The sequence below is a fragment of the Chinchilla lanigera genome, unplaced genomic scaffold (genome assembly GCF_000276665.1).
Source record: "Chinchilla lanigera isolate Chin_1 unplaced genomic scaffold, ChiLan1.0 scaffold00041, whole genome shotgun sequence".
Taxonomy (NCBI): Eukaryota; Metazoa; Chordata; class Mammalia; order Rodentia; family Chinchillidae; genus Chinchilla; species Chinchilla lanigera.
In genome coordinates, this window is record NW_004955442.1 from 13,537,714 (window position 1) to 13,543,960 (window position 6,247).

Below are 6,247 nucleotides of genomic sequence, written 5' to 3' on the forward strand. Positions count from 1 at the left end.
TATATGACTGTTTTAGAGTGAATGATTGTACAACCTAGGATCCATTGAATAGTTTCAAGCAGAAGACTGTCATGGTTTGATTTATATTTCCAGAAAGTCACTGTGAACACTGCATTGATTGTATCCTGGTGGAAGTAAGGACACCAGGTAGGAGATTGTTCCAATAATCTGGACCAGAGACAGCTGCAACTTGAGCCAGACAGGTAGCGGTGAAAGTGATAAAGACTGGTTGGGCTTTGGATATATTTCTTTTTTTCTTTTCTTTTCTTTTCTTTCTTTCTTTCTTTCTTTCTTTATTTCTTTCCTTTTTTTTTTTTTTTTTTTTTGAGACAGGGTCTTGCCATGCAGTTCAAGGTGGTCTTGAACTCACTTTATAGCTGAGGCTGGCCTTGAACTCAAAAAGATCCTCCTGCCTCAGCCTCCCAAATGCTGGGATTACAGGTGTGCACCACCATGCCCAAAAGTGGCTATATTTCTGAATTAGAGCCTACTGACCTTTTCTTTTTCATTGAATTAGATGTAGAGTAAAAGAAGTAAAAGAATCAAGAATGACTCCAGGGATAAGGGATATAGCTCAGCAGCACAGCGCCTACCTGGCAAATGCAAAGTTGAGAGTTTGATTCCTGGTACAAAAAAAAAAAAAAAGAAGAATGGCTCTAAATTTTATTACTTGAGCAACTGGAAGAACTCTGAGTTGCCATCAGCCAAGAATGGGAAGACATTGGGTGGAATAGATGTCCTGAGAGGTATAGCAGAAGATTAGTTTGGGAACATGTTAACTTTGAGATGCACATTTGATCTCTATCTGGATTTCAAGAGAGAGGTATGGGATAGAGATTGATGTTCTTGGGCTGGGGATATAGCTCAGTGGCACATCACCTACCTGGCAAGCGCAAGGTCTTGAGTTTGACTCTTGGTACCAAAAGAAAGGGGGGGGTTGTTTTTTGGGGGTTTTTTTGGTCTTTTTGAGACAGGGTCTCGCTATGAAGTTCAGACTGGCCTTGAGCTCACTTATATAGCCTAGGCTGGTCTCGAACTCCCAATGATCCTCCTACCTCAGCCTCCTGAGTGCCGGGATTACAGGTGTGCACCACCACACCCAGCTTTTTTGATATCCTTAATAGGAGATAGAAGGTGCTATTCCTAATTGATATTTGAAAATCATGAGCTTTTCAGGAACATTTAAGGCTGTGAGATCATATAAGACTACTAAGGAAATGAGTGTGTATAAAGCAAAGGACTGAGGCCAGCAGGACTCCAGCACCACGAACTCAAGGAGGAACTAGCAAGAGGGATGGAGAAGGAGAAACTAGTAAGTCTAGGGAGAAAATGGTGAGGTGCTGTCTTGAGAGCTAAGTAAAGCAAGTTTATCACAAAAAAAGGAGGTATTATCTAGGTTCAAAAATAGTACTTGGGCTGGGTGTGGTGGCACATGCCTGTAATCCCAGCACTCAGGAGGCTGAGGCAGGAGGATCATTGTGAGTTTGAGGCCAGCCTGGGTTACAAAGTGAGCTCAAGGTCAACCTGAACTGCATAGTGAGACCCTGTTTCAAAAGACAAAAAACAAAACAAAACAATAACAACAACAGAAAGAACCAAAAATAGTGCTAAAATGTCAAGAATGAAAATGGAGGACGAATGATTGCACTTAGCAACTTTGAAGTCATTTACATCCTTGACAAGGGTTTTAGTAGAATAAAGGAATGAAATTCTCCCTTATGAAGTTAAGAAAAAAATGTGAAGCTTCCACCTCTTGCTATGGTGGAGTAAATGATCCTGGACCAGCCCTGGAAACATAAGTGACTGCAAAACTGGAGAAGTATACGAGACAACTCTCTTCAGGACCTGGAACCAGACAGGACAACACCCCGCTCCCTGAGAAGAGGGGTATGTGTGTGTGAATCCCACGATTGCCAGCTTGCTGCCTCGGAATAATTGCCCAACCCAGTCAAAAAGTTTTTTCTGAAAGACCACCATGACTACATTGAGATGAAGAGGGATAAACTAGGGTTTCATCGACCTCAAGTAGCTGAAACCCATGAGGGGGAGGCACGGGAGAGGGGGCAGCTTTGGAGAAAGGAGACCCCAGAAGTGTTTGGCAGGGGGCTCACTCATGAGTGTGTGAGTTAAAAACTGGGCTTTTCAGAATTGTCTCGGGCTTAGAGAGAGGCTGCTCTACACCGGAGGATCCAATAGGGCTTGGGGAGGAGCAATGGTGGCCACACTGGAGTTCTGGCCCTGCTAGAACATAGAGGTCCCCTTGACATCTTCTCAGCACTGCTGGCCTCCAGCTGAAACGCATGGCTCAGAAGTTAGGAGCTCACCCTCAAGGAAGGTGCCAGCAAGGGGCAGATAGTAAACATTTAAGCTTTGTGGATGACCTGGTCTCTGCCACAACTGCTTGGCTCTGCTGTTCTAGTGTGAAAGCAGCTACAGGCCTCTGAAATAAAGTGGTACGGTTATGTTCCAGTAAAATTAATTCACAAATCCGGGCATGGTGACCCACGCCTGTAACGCCAGCACTTAGGAGGCTGAGGCAGGAGGATCGTTGTAACCAGCCTGGGCTCTGAAGTGAGCTCAAGACCGGTCTGAACTGCATAGTGAAACCGTCTCAAAAAAAAAAAAAAAAAAAAAAAAAAAGAGCAAGGCTGGAGGAATCACAATGTGGAGTTTCAAGTCATAACACATAGCCACAATAACAAAAACCCACACAGTACTGGCACAAAAACAGGCAAGCAGACCAATGACATAGACCAAAAGATGCAGAAACAAATCCACGCACCTATAGCCATCTGATTTTTTTTCTTTGAAACAGGGTCTCAATATGCAGGCTGGCCTTGAGCTCACTTTGTAGCCCAGGCTGGTCTCAAACTCTCAACGATCCCCCTGCCTCAGCCTCACCAGCGCTGAGATTACAGGTATGCGGCCATCTGATTTTTGAGAGAGGCCAAAAGCATTCACTAGAGGAAAAAAATAGCCTCTTTAACAAATGGTTGAGGAAAACTAGACATTCACACGCAGAAGATTGAAACTAGATATCTATCTCTTATCCTTTTCTAAAATCAAAATAGGTTATAAAACCCCAAACTTTGAAACTGCTGGAAGATAACATAGCAAAAATACTTGAAGCCATTGGCCTAGGCAAAGACTTTCTGAGGACTCCATTAGCACAGAAAATGATATCAAGAATCAATAAATACAGCTACACTGAGTTAAAAAGCTTCTGCACAGCAGAGTTAACAATTAGAGTGAAGACACAAATCTTTGCTAGCTCTAGCATGGGAAACAAATCTTTGCTAGTTACTCTTCTGATAGATTACTCTCTGGAATAGATAAAGAACTGAAAAAATTAAGCCTCCCCCATACAAACAACCCAGTCAAAATGGGCAAATCAACTGGATAGACACTTCTCATAGCAAAAGTACAAAAGGCCAATAAGTATGTGAAAAAATATTGGGCATCTTTAACCATTAGGGGAATGCAAATCAAAACTGCATTGAGATTCCATCTTACTCTAGTCAGAATGGCTGTCATCAAGAAAAAAATAAAAAGGAATGCTGGTACGGATGTGGGGGAAAGGAACTTTCCTGTTTTGTTGGCATGACTGTAACCTAGCACAGTTAATATAGGAATCAGCATGGTGAGCCTTCAAAAAACTAAAAATAGAAATACCATTTGACTAGCAATACCTATACCTCTCCTGGGTGCATTTCTGAAAGAATTAAAGGCCACATATCATAGTGATCTATGCATACACATGTGCATAGCAGTGCAATTCACGATAGCTATGCCCATGAGCAGATGAATGGATAAAGACAATGTGGAATAGATACACAATGGAATATTACTAGGCCATAAAGAAAAATGAAATCATGTCATTTACAGGAAAATGGATGGAACAGGAGACCATCATGTTAAGTAAAATAAGCCAGATTCAGAAAGTTAAATTTAGCATGGTTTTTCTTACATGAGAAACCTAACAAATAAGGGGCTGGGGATTTAGCTCAGCAGCATAGCACCTGCCTGGCAAGCGCAAGGTTGTGAGTTCAATTCCCAGTACCGGAAACAAAACAAAAAACAAAAAAAAATTAATTTTGGACCTGGGGATTTAGCTCAGCAGCACAGTGCTGCCTGGCAAGCATGAGGCCACGAGTTTGATTCCCAGTACCAGAAAAAAAAAAAGCCAAAAAAAGGAAAAGAAACCTAACAAGAGGACCGGGGATATAGCCCAGTGGCACAGGTGCCTGTCTGGCAAGCACAAGGTCCTGAGTTTGATTCCCGGTACCAAAAAAAAAAAAAAAAGAAACCTAACAAGTAAACTAATGGACTAAAGGATAGGAAGCTGAGGCAGGAGGATTTCCACGAGTTCAGGTCCAGCCTGGACTACATAGCAAGACCCTGTCTCAAAGAAGTAATAATAAAAAAATGAAGTGTTCCTCAAAGACTCATGTGTTGAAGGCTTGATCCCTAATGTAGCAATGCTCAAAGATGGGACCTAGAGCAACAGTTGGATCATAAGAGTGCTGACGTCATCAATGGATCAATCCACTAATAAAGTCATAGATGTACAGGCTACCAGGAGGTAGAGCCCCATTGGAGGAAGTGGGTCACTGGGGGCTAATTTTTTTTTTTTAAGAGTAAAAGAAGGATAACATAATAATAGGGGGGACTTAGCAAATTACAGACTAAATGGTAGGAAATTATCAATGGTTATCGTTTTACATATTATTATCTACAAAATAGTTTCTCAGGAAAACAAATAGACAAATAATAGTGAGTTAGAGACAAAAGAGGTAGGAGATTATCAAGAGTTGTTGTGCTATACTTTGGTATCTTCAAAGTGGCTTCTAGAGAAAATAAATAGAGCTATACATGAGTGACCTATTGAAAAATCATTAACTATTCTCAATGGTTGTTGTAGGAAACACATAATAATAAACATATATCCATTTATGAAATAGGATAGGAACATTACAAACTTTACACAGTTATGGATAGATTAGTAGGAAAATATCAATGGCTGCTATAATACATGGTGGTATCTTCAAAGTGGTTTCTCAGGAAGACAGAGATATGCAAGAAGGATCTAATAAGTAGTTACAGCTTAAGGGTTGTCAAAAATAGCATATTACCTCCTCACCAGTGACTCCTTTCACTGAGGTATGATGGCCGGAAGGAAGGCCAGGATTGAAAAGAAGGACCGAGAGACTTGCACCTGCGTCTAGCAACAGGCTGTTTTCTTGTTCCTCCATAGTCATGATTACCCAGGACTCCTCGATGGAGATGACAGTCTGGCCAGAGGGAGAAGGCAGACCATGCCCCAAGCCCTCTCATTCCTGTTGGACTAACTGGTAGCATGGGTCTGAGCTCTGGGACCTCCACCTCAGAGGGCAGACCAATCTCCAGTGGTCTCCTTTGCATCCAGGGCATGGCCCATGGGGCCTCTTAGGGCAGTTCCTCTTGAGGTGGCCTGGCTTTTAACAGTGGTAGCAGATGAATGCAGTTGTCGAGTTCTTCTTGGAGCCCCAGGAATCAGACCTGGGATCTGTTTCTCTTAGTGGTGCAGCAAAAGCAGCTGCTTTTTCTCAGTCTGTTTGTTTTCTCTCCTTGGCCTCCTCCTCATCATGGCTACAGAATACTGAGGAGGCAATTCTCACTAACATCTCAAGTGAGCTATCTGGGGTGAAAGCCATTCTTTGTAGCTTTTTCTCTCCAGCTTCCCATTGCTTTGGGACCCCACAACCAGTTAGTGTCCTCTCCCCAACTGTCAGCACAGGCAGCAGGAATCCTGCTGCAGACTTCTCCGGAGCTCCACCACAGCCTGTACTGTCAGGGGAAGAATGGCTTCCAATGAGTCTCTGCAGGTATTGTGCAAGGTCCTCCTGGTTTACAGCTTCCGAGCAGCTCTTGTGACCACTGGGGGCTAATTTTAAGGGTATATATTGTCCCTATCCCTTCCTCTGTCTCTGGTTCTTTCTGATTCTGGTACCCTCATTTCTCTATCTCCCTCTCTCCCTCCCTTTCTCCTGTCTGCTTCCTGGCTACCACAAAAAGAGCAGGTTTACAATACCATGCAGTCTCACCATGTTGACCTCACTCATCGCAGGCCCAAAGCAATGACCATGGACTGAAGCCTCGGAAACTGTGCCAGAAGAAATCCTTTCTCCTTTAAGTTGATTTTTTTCAGGTATTTTGTTACAGCAATGGAAAGCTGACCAGCACATGAGGATTTTTTCAGGAAAATAGA